This window comes from Coregonus clupeaformis, unplaced genomic scaffold, assembly GCF_020615455.1.
Source record: "Coregonus clupeaformis isolate EN_2021a unplaced genomic scaffold, ASM2061545v1 scaf2613, whole genome shotgun sequence".
NCBI classification, from domain to species: Eukaryota; Metazoa; Chordata; class Actinopteri; order Salmoniformes; family Salmonidae; genus Coregonus; species Coregonus clupeaformis.
In genome coordinates this window covers 1-25,761 of record NW_025536067.1, presented here as the reverse complement: position 1 = coordinate 25,761, position 25,761 = coordinate 1, and the positions used below count along the sequence as shown (strand labels likewise).

At 42.3% G+C, this 25,761-nt stretch overlaps 1 pseudogene; it reads right to left on the bottom strand.

The window, feature by feature from the left end:
* The window catches only part of LOC123488950, a 56,860-nt pseudogene extending 32,815 nt beyond the window's left edge, over nt 1–24,045 (bottom strand).
* Between the last annotated feature and the right edge of the window lie 1,716 nt (nt 24,046–25,761).

Below are 25,761 nucleotides of genomic sequence, written 5' to 3'. Positions count from 1 at the left end.
ACTGTTTCTGTCTGCTATCACACACTGCTAACTGACCTCCAGCAGTCACTACTGTTTCTGTCTGCTATCACACACTGCTAACTGACCTCCAGCAGTCACTACTGTTTCTGTCTGCTATCACACACTGCTAACTGACCTCCAGCAGTCACTACTGTTTCTGTCTGCTATCACACACTGCTAACTGACCTCCAGCAGTCACTACTGTTTCTGTCTGCTATCACACACTGCTAACTGACCTCCAGCAGTCACTACTGTTTCTGTCTGCTATCACACACTGCTAACTGACCTCCAGCAGTCACTACTGTTTCTGTCTGCTATCACACACTGCTAACTGACCTCCAGCAGTCACTACTGTTTCTGTCTGCTATCACACACTGCTAACTGACCTCCAGCAGTCACTACTGTTTCTGTCTGCTATCACACACTGCTAACTGACCTCCAGCAGTCACTACTGTTTCTGTCTGCTATCACACACTGCTAACTGTCCTCCAGCAGTCACTACTGTTTCTGTCTGCTATCACACACTGCTAACTGACCTCCATTCATCCCTGAGAGAGGGAGGGACCTCTGGAGGACAGTGTGGGTAAGGAGAAAGTGAGGTCAAGGATATGTCAATGTGAGGTCAAGGAGCAGTGAGAGAGTTAATCAACAGTGAGACTAAGGGCCAACTCTATAGCTGACCTGTCCACATGTAATGTCCTATAGTTGACCTGTCCACATGTCCTGTCCTATCGTTGACCTGTCCACATGTCCTGTCCTATCGTTGACCTATAGCTGACCTGTCCACATGTCCTGTCCTATCGTTGACCTATAGCTGACCTGTCCACATGTCCTGTCCCATCGTTGACCTATAGCTGACCTGTCCACATTTCTGTCCTATAGCTGATCTGTTCACATGTCTTGTCCTATAGCTGATTTGTCCACATGTCCTGTCCTATAGCTGATCTGTACACATGTGTATTTGTATTTGTTATGGATCCCCATTAGTTCCTGCCAAGGCAGCAGCTACTCTTCCTGGGGTTTATTATGGATCCCCATTAGTTCCTGCCAAGGCAGCAGCTACTCTTCCTGGGGTTTATTATGGATCCCCATTAGTTCCTGCCAAGGCAGCAGCTACTCTTCCTGGGGTTTATTATGGATCCCCATTAGTTCCTGCCAAGGCAGCAGCTACTCTTCCTGGGGTCCAACTAAATTAAATCAGTTATATACAATCAAACATCTGACTCTAACGCAAGATCAACTCTCTCATGGAGACTAGTGCACCTCTCAGACTGTCTAGCAGACATTAACATCTAGTCACATCAGATGATCTGAGATCAGAGAACACCTCTCACACTGTCTAGCAGACATTAACATCTAGTCACATCAGATGATCTGAGATCAGAGAACACCTCTCACACTGTCTAGCAGACATTAACATCTAGTCACATCAGATGATCTGAGATCAGAGAACACCTCTCAGACTGTCTAGCAGACATTAACATCTAGTCAGATCAGATGATCTGAGATCAGAAAACACCTCTCACACTGTCTAGCAGACATTAACATCTAGTCACATCAGATGATCTGAGATCAGAGAACACCTCTCACACTGTCTAGCAGACATTAACATCTAGTCAGATCAGATGATCTGAGATCAGAGAACACCTCTCAGACTGTCTAGCAGACATTAACATCTAGTCAGATCAGATGATCTGAGATCAGAGAACACCTCTCAGACTGTCTAGCAGACATTAACATCTAGTCAGATCAGATGATCTGAGATCAGAAAACACCTCTCAGACTGTCTAGCAGACATTAACATCTAGTCAGATCAGATGATCTGAGATCAGAAAACACCTCTCAGACTGTCTAGCAGACATTAACATCTAGTCAGATCAGATGATCTGAGATCAGAGAACACCTCTCAGACTGTCTAGCAGACATTAACATCTAGTCACATCAGATGATCTGAGATCAGAGAACACCTCTCAGACTGTCTAGCAGACATTAACATCTAGTCAGATCAGATGATCTGAGATCAGAGAACACCTCTCAGGCTGTCTGTGCATTATATTTCACCCAATAGACCTTCAGAATAGACATTCAGTGAATCTAAGTGCATCTAATACAGTTTCGTTTTCAGATACATAATGAAATACAATGTGACGTGAACAGCAGCCAATGAGAAGGAGACGTCACAAAGTCAACCAACTATAAAACAGAAGTAAACCCATTGGACAGAAAGACAACCAACTATGTAAGTGAAGTCAACCAATTGGTCAGAGTGCATATTGGTCAAACATGCTCTGGCCAAAATTCATATGTCACAGAAAAATATGTCAAATAAAAATACTCCTGGTCATATCCACCCTCCCTATTAAGATAATCACAATGTAATAATGCTGTTAGTCAACAGGGCAAGACAAACTAAAACCAAAACTAGTCAAATTTGGACTGCCTATTTGTCTATGGCTGTGGCAGACAGACAGACAGACAGACAGACAGACAGACAGACAGAAAGACAGAAAGACAGAGACCCACATCCCAAAGTCATCCCCCAGGGAGCAGCAAAGATCCCAAACATGACCCCCCCCCGCTCTCCAATCTGCCTCTGAAACCAAATCTGTCACAAAGCAACGCCTGTTAGGCCACCAACCCAATTCCCTGTTCCCAGGAGTACAAGCCACTTCCTGGTGACAGATGTGGGCCATGACAGAAAATAACATAACTACACTGAAAGAACACACTACAGTGACAGAATATAGAACCTCTAAACTGACAGAACATAGAACACACTAAACAGACAAAACATAGAACACACTAACAACAGAGAAAGAACAGATAACCTCTACACTGACAGAACATAGAACCTCTACACTGACAGAACAGATAACCTCTACACTGACAGAACATAGAACCTCTACACTGACAGAACAGATAACCTCTACACTGACAGAACATAGAACCTCTACACTGACAGAACAGAGAACCTCTACACTGACAGAAAATAGAACACACTACACTGACAGAACATAGAACATCTACACTGACAGAACATATAACCTCTACACTGACAGAACATAGATCACACTACACTGACAGAACATAGAACCTCTACACTGACAGAACATAGAACACACTACACTGACAAAACATAGAACCTCTACACTGACAGAACATAGAACCTCTACATCGACAGAACATAGAACACACTACACTGACAGAACATAGAAAACACTACACTGACAGAACATAGAACACACTACAATGACAGAACATAGAACCTCTACACTGACAGAACATAGAACACACTACACTAACAGAGCATAGAACACACTACAATGACAGAACATAGAAAACACTACACTGACAGAACATAGAACACACTACAATGACAGAACATAGAACCTATACACTGACAGAACATAGAACACACTAATCTGACAGAACATAGAACACACCACAGTGACAGAACATAGAAGACACTACAGTGACAGAACATAGAACACACTACACTGACAGAACATAGAACACACTAAGCTGACAGAACATAGAACACACAACACTGACAGAACATAGAACACACTACACTGACAGAACATAGAACCTATACAATGACAGAACATAGAACACACTACACTTACAGAACATAGAAAACACTACAATGACAGAACATAGAACACACTACACTGACAAAACATTGAACGCTCTACACTGACAGAACATAGAACACACTACACTGAAGGAACATAGAACACACTACACTGATAGAACATAGAACACACTACACTTACAGAACATAGAAAACACTACAATGACAGAACATAGAACACACTACACTGACAAAACATTGAACGCTCTACACTGACAGAACATAGAACACACTACACTGAAGGAACATAGAACACACTAAACTGATAGAACATAAAACACGTTAAACTGACTGAACATAGAACAAGCTACACTGACATAACATACAACCTCTACACTGACAGAACATAGAAATCACTACACACTGACATAACATACAACCTCTACAGTGACAGAACATAGAAATCACTACACACTGACAACATAGAACCTCTACACTGACAGAATATAGAACACACTACACTGACTGAGCATAGAACCTCTACACTGACAGAACATAGATCACACTATACCGACAAAACATAGAACACACTACAGTGACAGAACATAGAACACACTACACTGACAGAACATAGACCACACTCATTGACAAAACATCGAACACACTACACTGACAGAACATAGAACCTCTACACTGACAGAACATAGAACACATTACACTGACAGAACATAGAACAAGCTACACTGACATAACATACAACCTCTACAGTGACAGAACATAGAAATCACTACACACTGACATAACATACAACCTCTACAGTGACAGAACATAGAAATCACTACACACTGACAACATAGAACCTCTACACTGACAGAATATAGAACACACTACACTGAAGGAACATAGAACACACTACACTGACAGAACATAGAACCTCTACACTGACAGAACATAGAACACACTACACTGACAGAACATAGAACCTCTACACTGACAAAACATCGAACACACTACACTGACAGAACATAGAACCTCTACACTGACAGAACATAGAACACACTACACTGACTGAACATAGAACCTCTACACTGACAGAACATAGAAGAACACTACACTGACAGAAAATAGAACACACTACACTGACAGAACATAGAACACACTACACTGAAAGAACATCAAACCTCTATACTGACAGAACATAGAACACACTACACTGACAGAACATAGAACACACTACACTGAAAGAACATCAAACCTCTATACTGACAGAACATAGAACACACTACACTGACAGAACATAGAAACGACCTAAACTGGCACAACATAGAACACACTACACTGAAAGAACATCAATCCTCTATACTGACAGAACATAGAACAAACTACACTGACAGAACATAGAACCTCTACAATGACAGAACATAGAACAAACTACACTGACAGAACATTGATCACTCTACACTGACAGAACATAGAAAAACTACACTGGCAGAACATAGAACCTCTTCACTGACAGAACATAAAACAATCCACACTGACAAAACATAGAACACACTACACTGACAGAACAAAGAAGATACTACTCTGGCTGAACATTGAACATACTACACTGACAAAACATAGAACATCTACACTGACAGAACATAGAATGTCTACACTGACAGAACATAGAACACACAACACTGACAGAACATAGAATGTCTACACTGACAGAACATAGAACACACTACACTGACAGAACATATAATGTCTACACTGACGGAACATAGAACACACTATACTGACATAACACAGAACAGACCACACTGACGGAACATAGAACAAACTACACTGACAGAATATAGAACATATTAGACTGCCAGAACAAAGACCACACTACGCTGACAGAACATAGAACCTCTACACTGACAGAACATAGAACCTCTACACTGAAAGAACACAGAACCTCTACACTGACAGAGCATAGAACATATTAGACTGCCAGAACATAGACCACACTACGCTGACAGAAAATAGAACCTCTACACTGACAGAACATAGAACCTCTACACTGAAAGAACACAGAACCTCTACACTGAAAGAGCATAGAACACACTACAATGACAGAACATAGAACACACTACACTGACAGAACATAAAACGACCTAAACTGACACAACATAGAACACACTACACTGAAATAACACATATCCTCTACACTGAAATAACATAGATCACACTAAACTGACAGAACATAGAACACGCTAAACTGACAGAACATAGAACACATTATACTGACAGAACACAGAACACACCACACTGACGTAACATAGAACACACTACACGGACAGAATATAGAACACACTACACTGACAAAACATAGAACCTCTACACTGACAGAATATAGAACACGTTAGACTGCCAGAACATAGAACACACTACACTGACAGAACATAGAACACATTACAACGACAGAACATAGAGCACACTACACTGACAGAATATAGAACACATTACACTGACAGAACATAGAACACACTACACTGACAGAACATAGAGCACACTACACTGACAGAACATAGATCACATTACACTGACAGAACATAGAACACACTACACTGACAGAACATAGATCACATTACACTGACAGAACATAGAGCACACTACACTGACAGAATATAGAACACATTACACTGACAGAACATAGAACACACTACACTGACAGAACATAGAACACACTACACTTACAGAACATAGATCACATTAAACTGACAGAACATATAACACATTACACTGACAGAACATAGAACACTCTACACTGACAGAACAGAGAACACACTACACTGACAGAACATAGATCACATTACACTGACAGAACATAGAACACACTACACTGACAGAACATAGAGCACACTACACTGACAGAACATAGAACACACTACACTGACAGAACATAGATCACATTACACTGACAGAACATAGAACACACTACACTGACAGAACATAGATCACATTACACTGACAGAACATAGAGCACACTACACTGACAGAATATAGAACACATTACACTGACAGAACATAGAACACACTACACTGACAGAACATAGAACACACTACACTTACAGAACATAGATCACATTAAACTGACAGAACATAGATCACATTAAACTGACAGAACATATAACACATTACACTGACAGAACATAGAACACTCTACACTGACAGAACAGAGAACACACTACACTGACAGAACATAGATCACATTACACTGACAGAACATAGAACACTCTACACTGACAGAACATAGATCACATTACACTGACAGAACATAGAACACACTACACTGACAGAACATATATCACATTACACTGACAGAACATAGAACATACTACACTGACAGAACATAGAACACACTACACTTACAGAACATTAAATGAACTACACTTACAGAACATAGAACACAATATACTGACAGAACATAGAACACACTACACTGACAGAACATAGAACACTCTACACTGACAGAACATAGAACACACTACACTGACAGAACATAGATCACATTACACTGACAGAACATAGAACACACTACATTGACAGAACATTGATCACATTACACTGACAGAACATAGAACACACTACACTGACAGAACATAGATCACATTACACTGACAGAACATAGAACACACTACACTGACAGAACATATATCACATTACACTGACAGAACATAGAGCACACTACACTGACAGAACATAGAACACACTACACTGACAGAACATATATCACATTACACTGACAGAATATAGAACACACTACACTGACAGAATATAGAACACATTACACTGACAGAACATAGAACACACTACACTGACAGAACATAGAACACACTACACTGACAGAACATAGATCACATTACACTGACAGAACATAGAACACATTACACTGACAGACCATAGAACACTCTACACTGACAGAACATAGAACACACTACACTGACAGAACATAGATCACATTACACTGACAGAACATAGAACACTCTACACTGACAGAACATAGATCACATTACACTGACAGAACATAGAACACACTACACTGACAGAACATAGAACACACTACACTTACAGAACATTAAATTAACTACACTTACAGAACATAGAACACAATATACTGACAGAACATAGAACACACTACACTGACAGAACATAGAACACACTACACTGACAGAACATAGATCACATTACACTGACAGAACATAGAACACACTACACTGACAGAACATAGAACACTCTACACTGACAGAACATAGAACACTCTACACTGACAGAACATAGAACACTCTACACTGACAGAACATAGAACACTCTACACTGACAGAACATAGAACACTCTACACTGACAGAACATAGAACACTCTACACTGACAGAACATAGAACCTCTACACTGACAGAATATAGAACACGTTAGACTGCCAGAACATAGAACACACTACACTGACAGAACATAGAACACATTACAACGACAGAACATAGAGCACACTACACTGACAGAATATAGAACACATTACACTGACAGAACATAGAACACACTACACTGACAGAACATAGAGCACACTACACTGACAGAACATAGAGCACACTATACTGACAGAACATAGATCACATTACACTGACAGAACATAGAACACACTACACTGACAGAACATAGATCACATTACACTGACAGAACATAGAGCACACTACACTGACAGAATATAGAACACATTACACTGACAGAACATAGAACACACTACACTGACAGAACATAGAACACACTACACTTACAGAACATAGATCACATTAAACTGACAGAACATATAACACATTACACTGACAGAACATAGAACACTCTACACTGACAGAACAGAGAACACACTACACTGACAGAACATAGATCAAATTACACTGACAGAACATAGAACACACTACACTGACAGAACATAGAGCACACTACACTGACAGAACATAGAACACACTACACTGACAGAACATAGATCACATTACACTGACAGAACATAGAACACACTACACTGACAGAACATAGATCACATTACACTGACAGAACATAGAGCACACTACACTGACAGAATATAGAACACATTACACTGACAGAACATAGAACACACTACACTGACAGAACATAGAACACACTACACTTACAGAACATAGATCACATTAAACTGACAGAACATATAACACATTACACTGACAGAACATAGAACACTCTACACTGACAGAACAGAGAACACACTACACTGACAGAACATAGATCACATTACACTGACAGAACATAGAACACTCTACACTGACAGAACATAGATCACATTACACTGACAGAACATAGAACACACTACACTGACAGAACATATATCACATTACACTGACAGAACATAGAACATACTACACTGACAGAACATAGAACACACTACACTTACAGAACATTAAATGAACTACACTTACAGAACATAGAACACAATATACTGACAGAACATAGAACACACTACACTGACAGAACATAGAACACTCTACACTGACAGAACATAGAACACACTACACTGACAGAACATAGATCACATTACACTGACAGAACATAGAACACACTACATTGACAGAACATAGATCACATTACACTGACAGAACATAGAACACACTACACTGACAGAACATAGATCACATTACACTGACAGAACATAGAACACACTACACTGACAGAACATATATCACATTACACTGACAGAACATAGAGCACACTACACTGACAGAACATAGAACACACTACACTGACAGAACATATATCACATTACACTGACAGAACATAGAGCACACTACACTGACAGAATATAGAACACATTACACTGACAGAACATAGAACACACTACACTGACAGAACATAGAACACACTACACTGACAGAACATAGATCACATTACACTGACAGAACATAGAACACATTACACTGACAGAACATAGAACACTCTACACTGACAGAACATAGAACACACTACACTGACAGAACATAGATCACATTACACTGACAGAACATAGAACACTCTACACTGACAGAACATAGATCACATTACACTGACAGAACATAGAACACACTACACTGACATAACATATATCACATTACACTGACAGAACATAGAACACACTACACTGACAGAACATAGAACACACTACACTTACAGAACATTAAATTAACTACACTTACAGAACATAGAACACAATATACTGACAGAACATAGAACACACTACACTGACAGAACATAGAACACACTACACTGACAGAACATAGATCACATTACACTGACAGAACATAGAACACACTACACTGACAGAACATAGAACACTCTACACTGACAGAACATAGAACACTCTACACTGACAGAACATAGAACACTCTACACTGACAGAACATAGAACACTCTACACTGACAGAACATAGAACACTCTACACTGACAGAACATAGAACACTCTACACTGACAGAACATAGAACACTCTCACACTGACAGAACATAGAACACTCTACACTGACAGAACATAGAACACTCTACACTGACAGAACCTCCACACGTATATTACAGCCTGAACATTCTGGTTGAGACATGAAGATTAAAGTCCCCTCCTACTCCACACTTCACTCATTTGCAATGTCATTGACCTACTGAGAAGCCATTTACAAGTACCTAAAGTCCAGAGAGGAGGCGTGAGAAAGACTGTCCTTATCACATCCATCTTCCAGATAAATGACATGAGACGTCCTTATCAGTTTCTCCTTAATGATCTCAGATGGAAAGAAAGCCAGTGGAATATCAGAGGAGCTGGCCTTGATGTCAGGGGGAATTACTCAACTGAACTCAGTTGGACTGAACTAGATGAATGATTCAACTGACTAGGACTGAACCAGACTGAATGATTCAAATAAAATTTTATTTGCCACATGAGCCGAATACAAGAGGTGTAGACCTTACAGTGAAATGCTTACTTACAAGCCCTTAACCAACAATGCAGTTTAAAGAAAATAGGTGTTAAGTAAAACATAGAACACACTACACTGACAGAACATAGAACACACAACACTGACAGAACATAGAACATCTAAACTGACAGAACATAGAATACACTACACTGACAGAACATAGAACACACTACACTGACAGAACATAGAATATCTACACTGACATAACATAGAACACACTACACTGACATAATATAGAACACACTGCACTGACAGAACATAGAACACACTACACTGACAGAATATAGAACACACTACACTGACAGAACATAGAACACACTACACTGAAAGAACGTAGAACACAACACTGAGAGAACATAAAACAAACTACACTGACAGAACATAACACACCGCACTGACAGAACATAAAACACACTACACTGACAGACCATACAGTGGGGAAAAAAAGTATTTAGTCAGCCACCAATTGTGCAAGTTCTCCCACTTAAAAAGATGAGAGAGGCCTGTAATTTTCATTATAGGTACACGTCAACTATGATAGACAAAATGAGAAAAAAAAATCCAGAAAATCACATTGTAGGATTTTTAATGAATTTATTTGCAAATTATGGTGGAAAATAAGTATTTGGTCAATAACAAAAGTTTCTCAATACTTTGTTATATACCCTTTGTTGGCAATGACACAGGTCAAACGTTTTCTGTAAGTCTTCACAAGGTTTTCACACACTGTTGCTGGTATTTTGGCCCATTCCTCCATGCAGATCTCCTCTAGAGCAGTGATGTTTTGGGGCTGTTGCTGGGCAACACAGACTTTCAACTCCCCTCCAAAGATTTTCTATGGGGTTGAGATCTGGAGACTGGCTAGGCCACTCCAGGACCTTAAAATGCTTCTTTACGAAGCCACTCCTTCGTTGCCCGGGTGGTGTGTTTGGGATCATTGTCATGCTGAAAGACCCAGCCACGTTTCATCTTCAATGCCCTTGCTGATGGAAGGAGGTTTTCACTCAAAATCTCACGATACATGGCCCCATTCATTCTTTCCTTTACACGGATCAGTCGTCCTGGTCCCTTTGCAGAAAAACAGCCCCAAAGCATGATGTTTCCACCCCCATGCTTCACAGTAGGTATGGTGTTCTTTGGATGCAACTCAGCATTCTTTGTCCTCCAAACACGACGAGTTTAGTTTTTACCAAAAAGTTATATTTTGGTTTCATCTGACCATATGACATTCTCCCAATCCTCTTCTGGATCATCCAAATGCACTCTAGCAAACTTCAGACGGGCCTGGACATGTACTGGCTTAAGCAGGGGGACACGTCTGGCACTGCAGAATTTGAGTCCCTGGTGGCGTAGTGTGTTACTGATGGTAGGCTTTGTTACTTTGGTCCCAGCTCTCTGCAGGTCATTCACTAGGTCCCCCGTGTGGTTCTGGGATTTTTGCTCACCGTTCTTGTGATCATTTTGACTCCACGGGGTGAGATCTTGCGTGGAGCCCCAGATCGAGGGAGATTATCAGTGGTCTTGCATGTCTTCCATTTCCTAATAATTGCTCCCACAGTTGATTTCTTCAAACCAAGCTGCTTACCTATTGCAGATGCATTCTTCCCAGCCTGGTGCAGGTCTACAATTTTGTTTCTGGTGTCCTTTGACAGCTCTTTGGTCTTGGCCATAGTGGAGTTTGGAGTGTGACTGTTTGAGGTTGTGGACAGCTGTCTTTTATACTGATAACAAGTTCAAACAGGTGCCATTAATACAGGTAATGAGTGGAGGACAGAGGAGCCTCTTAAAGAAGAGGTTACAGGTCTGTGAGAGACAGAAATCTTGCTTGTTTGTAGGTGACCAAATACTTATTTTCCACCATAATTTGCAAATAAATTAATTAAAAATCCTACAATGTGTTTTTCTGGATTTTTCTTTCTCAATTTGTCTGTCATAGTTGACGTGTACCTATGATGAAAGTTTTTCCCCCACTGTATAACACACTACACTGACAGAACATAGAACACACTACACTGACAGAATATAAAACGAACTACACTGACAGAACATAACACACCACACTGACAGAACATAGAACACACTACACTGACAGAATATCGGACATCTATACTGACAGAACATAGAACACGCTACACTGACAGAACATATAACACAATACACTGACAGAACATAGAACCTCAACACTGACAGAACATAGAACACGATACACTGACAGAACATAGATCACACTACACTGACGAAACACAGAACACACTACACTGACAGAACATAGAACCTCTTCACTGACAGAACATAAAACAATCTACACTGACAGAACATCAATCCTCTATACTGACAGAACCTAGAACACACTACACAGACATAACATAAAACACAATACACTGACAGAACATAGAACACACTAAACTGACAGAACATAGAATCTCTACACTGACAGAACATAGAACACACTACACTGACAGAACATAGAACACACTACACTTACAGAACATTAAATTAACTACACTTACAGAACATAGAACACAATATACTGACAGAACATAGAACACACTACACTGACAGAACATAGAACACACTACACTGACAGAACATAGATCACATTACACTGACAGAACATAGAACACACTACACTGACAGAACATAGAACACACTACACTGACAGAACATATATCACAATACACTGACAGAACATAGAACACTCTACACTGACAGAACATATATCACATTACACTGACAGAACATAGAACACACTACACTGACAGAACATAGAACACACTACACTTACAGAACATTAAATTAACTACACTTACAGAACATAGAACACAATATACTGACAGAACATAGAACACACTACACAGACATAACATAAAACACAATACACTAACAGAGCATAGAACACACTACAATGACAGAACATAGAAAACACTACACTGACAGAACATAGAACACACTACAATGACAGAACATAGAACCTATACACTGACAGAACATAGAACACACTAATCTGACAGAACATAGAACACACCACAGTGACAGAACATAGAAGACACTACAGTGACAGAACATAGAACACACTACACTGACAGAACATAGAACACACTACACTGACAGAACATAGAACACACTACACTGACAGAACATAGATCACATTACACTGACAGAACATAGAACACACTACACTGACAGAACATAGAACACACTACACTGACAGAACATATATCACAATACACTGACAGAACATAGAACACACTACACTGACAGAACATATATCACATTACACTGACAGAACATAGCACACTCTACACTGACAGAACATAGAACACTCTACACTGACAGAACATAGAACACTCTACACTGACAGAACATAGAACACTCTACACTGACAGAACATAGAACACTCTACACTGACAGAACATAGAACACTCTACACTGACAGAACATAGAACACTCTACACTGACAGAACCTCCACACGTATATTACAGCCTGAACATTCTGGTTGAGACATGAAGATTAAAGTCCCCTCCTACTCCACACTTCACTCATTTGCAATGTCATTGACCTACTGAGAAGCCATTTACAAGTACCTAAAGTCCAGAGAGGAGGCGTGAGAAAGACTGTCCTTATCACATCCATCTTCCAGATAAATGACATGAGACGTCCTTATCAGTTTCTCCTTAATGATCTCAGATGGAAAGAAAGCCAGTGGAATATCAGAGGAGCTGGCCTTGATGTCAGGGGGAATTACTCAACTGAACTCTGTGGTCCTCTGTAGCTCAGCTGGTAGAGCACAGCGCTTGTAACGCCAAGGTAGTGGGTTCGATCCCGAGACCACCCATACACAAAAATGTATGCACGCATGACTGTAAGTCGCTTTGGATAAAAGCGTCTGCTAAATGGCGTATTATTATTATTATTATAACTCAGTTGGACTGAACTAGATGAATGATTCAACTGACTTGGACTGAGCCAGAATGAATGATTCAACTGAACTGACTAGGACTGAACCAGACTGAATGATTCAAATCAAATTTTATTTGCCACATGAGCCGAATACAAGAGGTTACTTACAAGCCCTTAACCAACAATGCAGTTTTAATAAAAATAAGTGTTAAGTAAAAAATAGATAAGTAAAAATCATTAAAGAGCAGCAGTAAAATAAAATAACAGTAGTGAGGCTATATACAGAGGGTACCGTTACAGAGTCAATGTGCGGGGGCACAGGTTAGTCGAGGTAATTGAGGTAATATGTACATGTGGGTAGAGTTAAAGTGACTATGCACAGATAATAAACAGAGAGTAGTAGCAGCATAAAAAAGGGGGTGGGGTGGGGAGACAATGCAAATAGTCTGGGTAGCCATAATTAGCTGTTCATGAGTCTTATGGCTTGGGGGTAGAAGCTGTTAAGAAGCCTTTTGGACCTAGACTTGGCGCTCCGGTACCGCTTGCCGTGCGGTAGCAGAGAGAACAGTCTATGACTAGGGTGGCTGGAGTCTTTGACAATTTTGAGGGCCTTCCTCTGACACCGCATGGTATAGAGATCCTGGATGGCAGGAAGCTTGGCCCCAGTGATGTACTGGGCCGTACGCACTACCCTCTGTAGTGCCTTGCGGTCGGAGGCCGAGCAGTTGCCATACCAGGCAGTGATGCAACCAGTCAGGATGCTCTCGATGGTGCAGCTGTATAACTTTTTGAGGATCTGAGGACCCATTCCAAATATTTTCAGTCTCCTGAAGGGGAATAGGCTTTGCCGTGCCCTCTTCACGACTGTCTTGGTGTTTTTGGACCATGATAGTTTGTTGGTGTTGTGGACACCAAGGAACTTGAAGCTCTCAACCTGCTCCACTACAGCCCTGTCGATGAGAATGGGGGCGTGCTCAGTCCTCTTTTTTTTCCTGTAGTCCACAATCATCTCCTTTGTCTTGATCACGTTGAGGGAGAGGTTGTTATCCTGGCACCACACGACCAGGTCTCTGACCTCCTCCCTATAGGCTGTCTCATCATTGTCTGTGATCAGGAATACCCCTGTTGTGTTGTCGGCAAACTTAATGATGGTGTTGGAGTTGTGCCTGGCCATGCAGTCATGGGTGAACAGGGAGTACAGGAGGGGACTGAGCACGCACCCCTGAGGGGCCCCCGTGTTGAGGATCAGTGTGGCAGATGTGTTGTTACCTACCCTTACCACTTGGGGGCAGCCCGTCAGGAAGTCCAGGATCCAGTTGCAGAGGGAGGTGATTAGTCCCATGGTCCTTAGCTTAGTGATGAGCTTTGAGGGCACTATGGTGTTGAACGCTGAGCTGTAGTCAATGAATAGCATTCTCACGTAGGTGTTCCTCTTGTCCAGGTGGGAAAGGGCAGTGTGGAGTGCAATAGAGACTGCATCATCTGTGGATCTGTTGGGAGGATATGCAAATTGGAGTGGGTCTAGGGTTTCTGGGATAATGGTGTTGATGTGAGCCATGACCAGCCTTTCAAAGCACTTCATGGCTACAGACAGTGCTACGGGTCGGTAGTCATTTAGGCAGGTTACCTTAGTGTTCTTGGGCACAGGGACTATGGTGGTATGCTTGAAACATGTTGATATTACAGACTTAGTCAGGGACAGGTTGAAAATGTCAGTGAAGTCATTGCCAGTTGGTCAGCGCATGCTCGGAGTACACGTCCTGGTAATCCGTCTGGCCCTGTGGCCTTGTTAATGTTGACCTGCTTAAAAGTCTTACATCGGCTAAGGAGAGCGTGATCACATAGTCATCCAGATCAGCTGATGCTCTCATGCATGCTTCAGTGTTGCTTGCCTGGAAGCGAGCATATAAATTATTTAGCTCGTCTGGTAGGCTCGTATCACTGGGCAGCTTGCAGCTGTGCTTCCCTTTGTAGTCTGTAATAATTTGCAAGCCCTGCCACATCCGACGAGCATCAGAGCCGGTGTAGTACGATACAATCTTAGTCCTGTATTGACTCTTTGCATGTTTAATGGTTTGTCGGAGGGCATAGCAGGATTTCTTGTAAGCGTCCGGGTTAGAGTCCTGCTCCTTGAAAGAGGCATCTCTACCATTTAGCTCAGTGCGGATGTTGCCTGTAATCCATGGCTTCTGGTTGGGGTATGTACGTACAGTCACTGTGGGGACAACATCATCGATGCACTTATTGATGAAGCTGATGTGACTGATGTGGTGTACTCCTCAATGCTATCTGAAGAATCCCGGAACATATCCCAGTCTGTGCTAGCAAAACAGTCCTGTAGCTTAGCATCTCCGTCATCTGACCACTTATTTATTAACCGAGTCACTGGTGCTTCCTGCATTAGTTTTTACTTATAAGCAGGAATCAGGAGGATAGAGTTATGGTCAGATTTGCGAAATGGAGGGCGAGGGAGAGCTTTGTACGCGTCTCTGTGTGTGGAGTAAAGGTGGTCTAGAGTTTTTTTTCCTCTGGTTGCACATTTAACATGCTGGTAGAAATTAGGTAGAACGGATTTAAGTTTCCCTGCATTAAAGTCCCCGGCCACTAGGAGCGCTGCCTCTGGATGATCATTTTCCTGTTTGCTTATGGCCTTATACAGCTCATTGAGTGCAATATTAGTGCCAGCATTGGTTTGTGGTGGTAAATAGACAGCTATGAAAAATATAGATGAAAACTCTCTTGGTAAATAGTGTGGTCTACAGCCTACCTCGAGCAAAACCTTGAGACTTCCATAATATTAGATTTCGTGCACCAGCTGTTGTTTACAAATGTACACAGACCGCCACCCCTTGTCGTACGGGAGTCAGCCGTTCTATACTGCTGATGTAGCGTATATCCCGCCAGCTGTATGTTATCCATGTCGCCGTTCAGCTACGAAACATAAGATATTACAGTGTTTAATGTCCCGTTGGTAGGATATCTGGGATTGGAGGTCGTCTATTTTGTTTTCCAATGATTGTCACGTTGGCTAATAGGACTGATGGTAGAGGCAGATTACTCGCTCGCCGTCGGATCCTTACAAGGCACCCCCGACCTACGTCTGAGCATGCACTGACCAACTGGTGCATGTGACAAATAACATTTGATTTGATTCGATTTGATCTATTTCATATCAATAACCAGGTTTCTATCCAACCGGGCAACAGGAAACAGGAAACAGGAAACAGGAAAGGTCGTTACAATTTCAGAAATGGAGTAAACTCTGATTCACATGATGATATGTTGTGTCGTTTTCCCACTGCGACTCGGGAAAGTTAGTCGTAGTTTAGTCTATTAGGCTACAGATGAAATCAGTTATTATGAACTTCACATGGTGGTGGAAGACCACTGTGACGAGCTTGATGCTATAAGGATACGGCTAAAGGCTTTAAGAACTGGTCTTCTACCAGACCACTGTGACGAGCCTGATGCTATAAGGATACGGCTAAAGGCTTTAAGAACTGGTCTTCTACCAGACCACTGTGACGAGCCTGATGCTATAAGGATACGGCTAAAGGCTTTAAGAACTGGTCTTCTACCAGACCACTGTGACGAGCCTGATGCTATAAGGATACGGCTAAAGGCTTTAAGAACTGGTCTTCTACCAGACCACTGTGACGAGCCTGATGCTATAAGGATACGGCTAAAGGCTTTAAGAACTGGTCTTCTACCAGACCACTGTGACGAGCCTGATGCTATAAGGATACGGCTAAAGGCTTTAAGAACTGGTCTTCTACCAGACCACTGTGACGAGCCTGATGCTATAAGGATACGGCTAAAGGCTTTAAGAACTGGTCTTCTACCAGACCACTGTGACGAGCCTGATGCTATAAGGATACGGCTAAAGGCTTTAAGAACTGGTCTTCTACCAGACCACTGTGACGAGCCTGATGCTATAAGGATACGGCTAAAGGCTTTAAGAACTGGTCTTCTACCAGACCACTGTGACGAGCCTGATGCTATAAGGATACGGCTAAAGGCTTTAAGAACTGGTCTTCTACCAGACCACTGTGACGAGCCTGATGCTATAAGGATACGGCTAAAGGCTTTAAGAACTGGTCTTCTACCAGACCACTGTGACGAGCCTGATGCTATAAGGATACGGCTAAAGGCTTTAAGAACTGGTCTTCTACCAGACCACTGTGACGAGCCTGATGCTATAAGGATACGGCTAAAGGCTTTAAGAACTGGTCTTCTACCAGACCACTGTGACGAGCCTGATGCTATAAGGATACGGCTAAAGGCTTTAAGAACTGGTCTTCTACCAGACCACTGTGACGAGCCTGATGCTCCTTTCCAATAAATATGGAGGGTCTTCACATGGTGGTGGAAGACCACTGTGACGAGCCTGATGCTATAAGGATACGGCTAAAGGCTTTAAGAACTGGTCTTCTACCAGACCACTGTGACGAGCCTGATGCTATAAGGATACGGCTAAAGGCTTTAAGAACTGGTCTTCTACCAGACCACTGTGACGAGCCTGATGCTATAAGGATACGGCTAAAGGCTTTAAGAACTGGTCTTCTACCAGACCACTGTGACGAGCCTGATGCTATAAGGATACGGCTAAAGGCTTTAAGAACTGGTCTTCTACCAGACCACTGTGACGAGCCTGATGCTATAAGGATACGGCTAAAGGCTTTAAGAACTGGTCTTCTACCAGACCACTGTGACGAGCCTGATGCTATAAGGATACGGCTAAAGGCTTTAAGAACTGGTCTTCTACCAGACCACTGTGACGCAGCCTGATGCTATAAGGATACGGCTAAAGGCTTTAAGAACTGGTCTTCTACCAGACCACTGTGACGAGCCTGATGCTATAAGGATACGGCTAAAGGCTTTAAGAACTGGTCTTCTACCAGACCACTGTGACGAGCCTGATGCTATAAGGATACGGCTAAAGGCTTTAAGAACTGGTCTTCTACCAGACCACTGTGACGAGCCTGATGCTATAAGGATACGGCTAAAGGCTTTAAGAACTGGTCTTCTACCAGACCACTGTGACGAGCCTGATGCTATAAGGATACGGCTAAAGGCTTTAAGAACTGGTCTTCTACCAGACCACTGTGACGAGCCTGATGCTATAAGGATACGGCTAAAGGCTTTAAGAACTGGTCTTCTACCAGACCACTGTGACGAGCCTGATGCTATAAGGATACGGCTAAAGGCTTTAAGAACTGGTCTTCTACCAGACCACTGTGACGAGCCTGATGCTATAAGGATACGGCTAAAGGCTTTAAGAACTGGTCTTCTACCAGACCACTGTGACGAGCCTGATGCTATAAGGATACGGCTAAAGGCTTTAAGAACTGGTCTTCTACCAGACCACTGTGACGAGCCTGATGCTATAAGGATACGGCTAAAGGCTTTAAGAACTGGTCTTCTACCAGACCACTGTGACGAGCCTGATGCTATAAGGATACGGCTAAAGGCTTTAAGAACTGGTCTTCTACCAGACCACTGTGACGAGCCTGATGCTCCTTTCCAATAAATATGGAGGGTCTTCACATGGTGGTGGAAGACCACTGTGACGAGCTTGATGCTATAAGGATACGGCTAAAGGCTTTAAGAACTGGTCTTCTACCAGACCACTGTGACGAGCCTGATGCTATAAGGATACGGCTAAAGGCTTTAAGAACTGGTCTTCTACCAGACCACTGTGACGAGCCTGATGCTATAAGGATACGGCTAAAGGCTTTAAGAACTGGTCTTCTACCAGACCACTGTGACGAGCCTGATGCTATAAGGATACGGCTACAAGGCTTTAAGAACTGGTCTTCTACCAGACCACTGTGACGAGCCTGATGCTATAAGGATACGGCTAAAGGCTTTAAGAACTGGTCTTCTACCAGACCACTGTGACGAGCCTGATGCTCCTTTCCAATAAATATGGAGGGTCTTCACATGGTGGTGGAAGACCACTGTGACGAGCCTGATGCTCCTTTCCAATAAATATGGAGGGTCTTCACATGGTGGTGGAAGACCACTGTGACGAGCCTGATGCTCCTTTCCAATAAATATGGAGGGTCTTCACATGGTGGTGGAAGACCACTGTGACGAGCCTGATGCTATAAGGATACGGCTAAAGGCTTTAAGAACTGGTCTTCTACCAGACCACTGTGACGAGCCTGATGCTATAAGGATACGGCTAAAGGCTTTAAGAACTGGTCTTCTACCAGACCACTGTGACGAGCCTGATGCTATAAGGATACGGCTAAAGGCTTTAAGAACTGGTCTTCTACCAGACCACTGTGACGCAGCCTGATGCTATAAGGATACGGCTAAAGGCTTTAAGAACTGGTCTTCTACCAGACCACTGTGACGAGCCTGATGCTATAAGGATACGGCTAAAGGCTTTAAGAACTGGTCTTCTACCAGACCACTGTGACGAGCCTGATGCTCCTTTCCAATAAATATGGAGGGTCTTCACATGGTGGTGGAAGACCACTGTGACGAGCCTGATGCTCCTTTCCAATAAATATGGAGGGTCTTCACATGGTGGTGGAAGACCACTGTGACGAGCCTGATGCTCCTTTCCAATAAATATGGAGGGTCTTCACATGGTGGTGGAAGACCACTGTGACGAGCCTGATGCTATAAGGATACGGCTAAAGGCTTTAAGAACTGGTCTTCTACCAGACCACTGTGACGAGCCTGATGCTATAAGGATACGGCTAAAGGCTTTAAGAACTGGTCTCCTCTAACAGACCACTGTGACGAGCCTGATGCTATAAGGATACGGCTAAAGGCTTTAAGAACTGGTCTTCTACCAGACCACTGTGACGAGCCTGATGCTATAAGGATACGGCTAAAGGCTTTAAGAACTGGTCTTCTACCAGACCACTGTGACGAGCCTGATGCTATAAGGATACGGCTAAAGGCTTTAAGAACTGGTCTTCTACCAGACCACTGTGACGAGCCTGATGCTATAAGGATACGGCTAAAGGCTTTAAGAACTGGTCTTCTACCAGACCACTGTGGCGAGCCTGATGCTACTATGGATACGGCTAAAGGCTTTAAGAACTGGTCTTCTACCAGACCACTGTGACGAGCCTGATGCTCCTTTCCAATAAATATGGAGGGTCTTCAGCATGGTGGTGGAAGACCACTGTGACGAGCCTGATGCTCCTTTCCAATAAATATGGAGGGTCTTCACATGGTGGTGGAAGACCACTGTGACGAGCCTGATGCTCCTTTCCAATAAATATGGAGGGTCTTCACATGGTGGTGGAAGACCACTGTGACGAGCCTGATGCTCCTTTCCAATAAATATGGAGGGTCTTCACATGGTGGTGGAAGACCACTGTACGAGCCTGATGCTCCTTTCCAATAAATATGGAGGGTCTTATACTGGTGACATGATGATCCATACTTGACAAATATAAATATTCTCGCTCTTATCCATCATAATCCCATCATGTAGACTAAACTACCAGCACTGTATCTGCCAACTGCTGGCTAGAGCGCACCTGCCAAGACCAGGGTGGGCACAGTTGCTATTTAACACAACAGTTGTTGTGACATAACCATCGGTAGCGTTGAAAATATTTTCTTTATGCCGATTTTAGAATATTTGCATGAAAATCTGTTGCCAATTGGATGGAAACCTAGCTAATAAAATTTTTTGGTTTCTCCCTAGGCAACTAGGTAACTATTCAAGTTAAAATAGCTAACATGAAACAGCTAAAGTGAAACAGCTAACATTTTCTACAAAACACAGTTACTGACACTGTTTTGAGACATTGAACAGAGAGGTCAACCAATAGAAACTCACCTGGTCTTTGTCTGGTTTGTCGGAGATGTCGTTCATGCTGCTTGAGGCCAGGTTCCGATGTGTGGTGGCTGGACTGCCTTGAGAGAACAACAGCCTTGAAGGTTAACAACCTACTCTGCTGTTAAACACTGGACTGAACCTCAGGACACACAGTGTACCAGCCTACCCTTCAAATTACTGTTGAAGGCAATACATCTGTGAATGTGAAATCTGATGTCCCTGTAGTGATTCAACAGTTTGTTACCTCATTCCTCTTGATAGATAATGGGGTAATGACAGTCAGTTTGATGCAGCCAGCGGAAAATGACCTTTTCTATGTTGTCACTGGGGAAATAACTTCTCAAAAGGTAAGGTGTGAACCACAGTCAGACTTGGTGTTAATCTGTGTGGATTTAGTAGACTGAGTGTGGACTGGGTAGAGTGAATTCACTAAGTTTGGATGACAACTGTCAGAATTGAATTTCCAGTCGTCTAAGATCTATCATGGAGGACACTCTGTTGCTGCAGATTCCTCATGAAAGAAAATCACTAGTCTATGTGTGATAGGATACAGTGGGGGGAAGGGGCCAGCTGGTTGTTTGGCTCAATGAGCCAACAGTAGCTACAGAATTAGAATCAGAACATACTTGGCCAGTCAGTGGTGCTGGAGGTCCACAATACAGTAGCATGACTTACTAAGCCAGTCCATGCTGGTGCTCCGCTGGGTCTGCAGCTCCTCCATTGAGGTACGGACTGTTAGACAAGGCACTGAGTTTTCAAGCGGACTACGGGCTTTAGTGGCAAAGCGCGCAGAACCCAAATCCCAAGGAAGACAGAAGCAAAGGGAGAAGGAGGAACGGAAGGAAGGAAGGAAGGAAGGAAGAAGGAAGGAAGGAAGGAAGGAAGGAAGGAAGGAAGGAAGGAAGGAAGGAAGGAAGGAAGGAAGGAAGGAAGGGAAGGAAGGAAGGAAGGGAAGGAAGGGAAGGAAGGAAGGAGAAAAAGAGTGGATTAAGCAAGAGCAAGTGTTAGTTAGACAGACAGAAGCAGTGGAATAATAGAGGGTTTGTTAAACAGACAGAATCTGATGAATAAGGGGAGGTTAGAAGAGAAGAAGTTAGAACGGGACTGAAAGGTTAACTGGTGAAGCAGAGGGAAAGATGGTTATATGGAAAGAACAGAGCTTAGGCTTGGACATACTTAGTTACATTGGATCTGTTATGTTAATCCACTATAGTTACATTGGATCTGTTATGTTAATCCACTATAGTTACATTGGATCTGTTATGTTAATCCACTATAGTTACATTGGATCTGTTATGTTAATCCACTATAGTTACATTGGATCTGTTATGTTAATGCACTATAGTTACATTGGATCTGTTATGTTAATCCACTATAGTTACATTGGATCTGTTATGTTAATCCACTATAGTTACATTGGATCTGTTATGTTAATCCACTATAGTTACATTGGATCTGTTATGTTAATCCACTATAGTTACATTGGATCTGTTATGTTAATCCACTATAGTTACATTGGATCTGTTATGTTAGACCCGTGATCCAGGTTGGTAAACAGCCTGTATGAGCGTGATCCAGGTTGGTAAAGAGCCTACTTGCACTGGAGACCGTCTTGCCGATGTCAGCTAGCGAGCGCAGGTTGGACTTCTTCGTCTGGTGGCGATGTTTCCGGAGCAACGTGTAAATCACCTTGTCCTTTAGCTCCGCCTTCAGCAGACCGCTCTCTATCTGGCTGTATGTGATCAACTCTGTTAGAGAGAGGGAGGAGCAGAGGGAGATAACAGCCTCAGACCACTGGTAGAACAGCCTCAGACCACTCGTAGAACAGGGTTAGGAGCAGAGGAAGATAACAGCCTCAGACCACTCGTAGAACAGGGTTAGGAGCAGAGGAAGATAACAGCCTCAGACCACTGGTAGAACAGGGTTAGGAGCAGAGGAAGATATCACTATAGCTAACAAGCTAGCAACGAACCATAACACTGTTTATGAAAGTTACTTTACGTTTTCTGGCTTTGCTACATTGACATATCCTAAATATAGTTTTTTCAACAGATGGATTTATTGGTGTTAAAAGAGAACAAGTATGCTATTAGGAAAACCTGGCTGATTAGGGGAAACCTGGCTGATGAGGGAAACCTGGCGATGAGGAAAACCTGGCTGATTAGGAAAACCTGGCTGATGAGGTCAGGTTTTGTATTTACACTTCGTAACATCAAGGACAATGTTCATGACGTCACTGCGACACAGGCCACTGTCAAAATGAGTTTGATTGAAATATGATGTAGTTAGACGAACTGTAAAGCAGCTTTAAAACTATGCCAAGGTAGATATGTTGTCCTAGACTGCTCACTATCAGAAAGAGAGGCATCTACTTTGACTGTTTGTCCAACAGACTGGAAAACAAACATAACAACAGTCAGAAAGGACTGACAACCATCCAACACATTGAGGGTAATATATTCAATACCTGCTGGTGTACCACCGTCCAACACATTGAGGGTAATATATTCAATACCTGCTGGTGTACCACCGTCCAACACATTGAGGGTAATATATTCAATACCTGCTGGTGTACCACCGTCCAACACATTGAGGGTAATATATTCAATACCTGCTGGTGTACCACCGTCCAACACATTGAGGGTAATATATTCAATACCTGCTGGTGTACCACCGTCCAACACATTGAGGGTAATATATTCAATACCTGCTGGTGTACCACCGTCCAACACATTGAGGGTAATATATTCAATACCTGCTGGTGTACCACCGTCCAACACATTGAGGGTAATATATTCAATACCTGCTGGTGTACCACCGTCCAACACATTGAGGGTAATATATTCATACCTGCCAGGTGTACCACCGTCCAACACATTGAGGTAATATATTCAATACCCTGCTGGTGTACCACTGTCCAACACATTGAGGGTAATATATTCAATACCTGCTGGTGTACCACCGTCCAACACATTGAGGGTAATATATTCAATACCTGCTGGTGTACCACCGTCCAACACATTGAGGGTAATATATTCAATACCTGCTGGTGTACCACCGTCCAACACATTGAGGGTATATATTCAATACCTGCTGGTGTACCACCGTCCAACACATTGAGGGTAATATATTCAATACCTGCTGGTGTACCACCGTCCAACACATTGAGGGTAATATATTCAATACCTGCTGGTGCCACCGTCCAACACATTGAGGATATTATATTCAATACCTGCCGTGTACCACCGTCCAACACATTGAGGATATTATATTCAATACCTGCTGGTGTACCACCGTCCAACACATTGAGGATATTATATTCAATATATTTCTTAACTCTATTTTCTTAAAAACTGCATTGTTGGTTAAGGGCTTGAAAGTAAGCATTTCATTGTAAGGTTGTATTCGGTGCATGTGACAAATACAATTAGATTTTATTTGATTTGCTTGATTAGAAAATGTATTGTCCTATCTTAG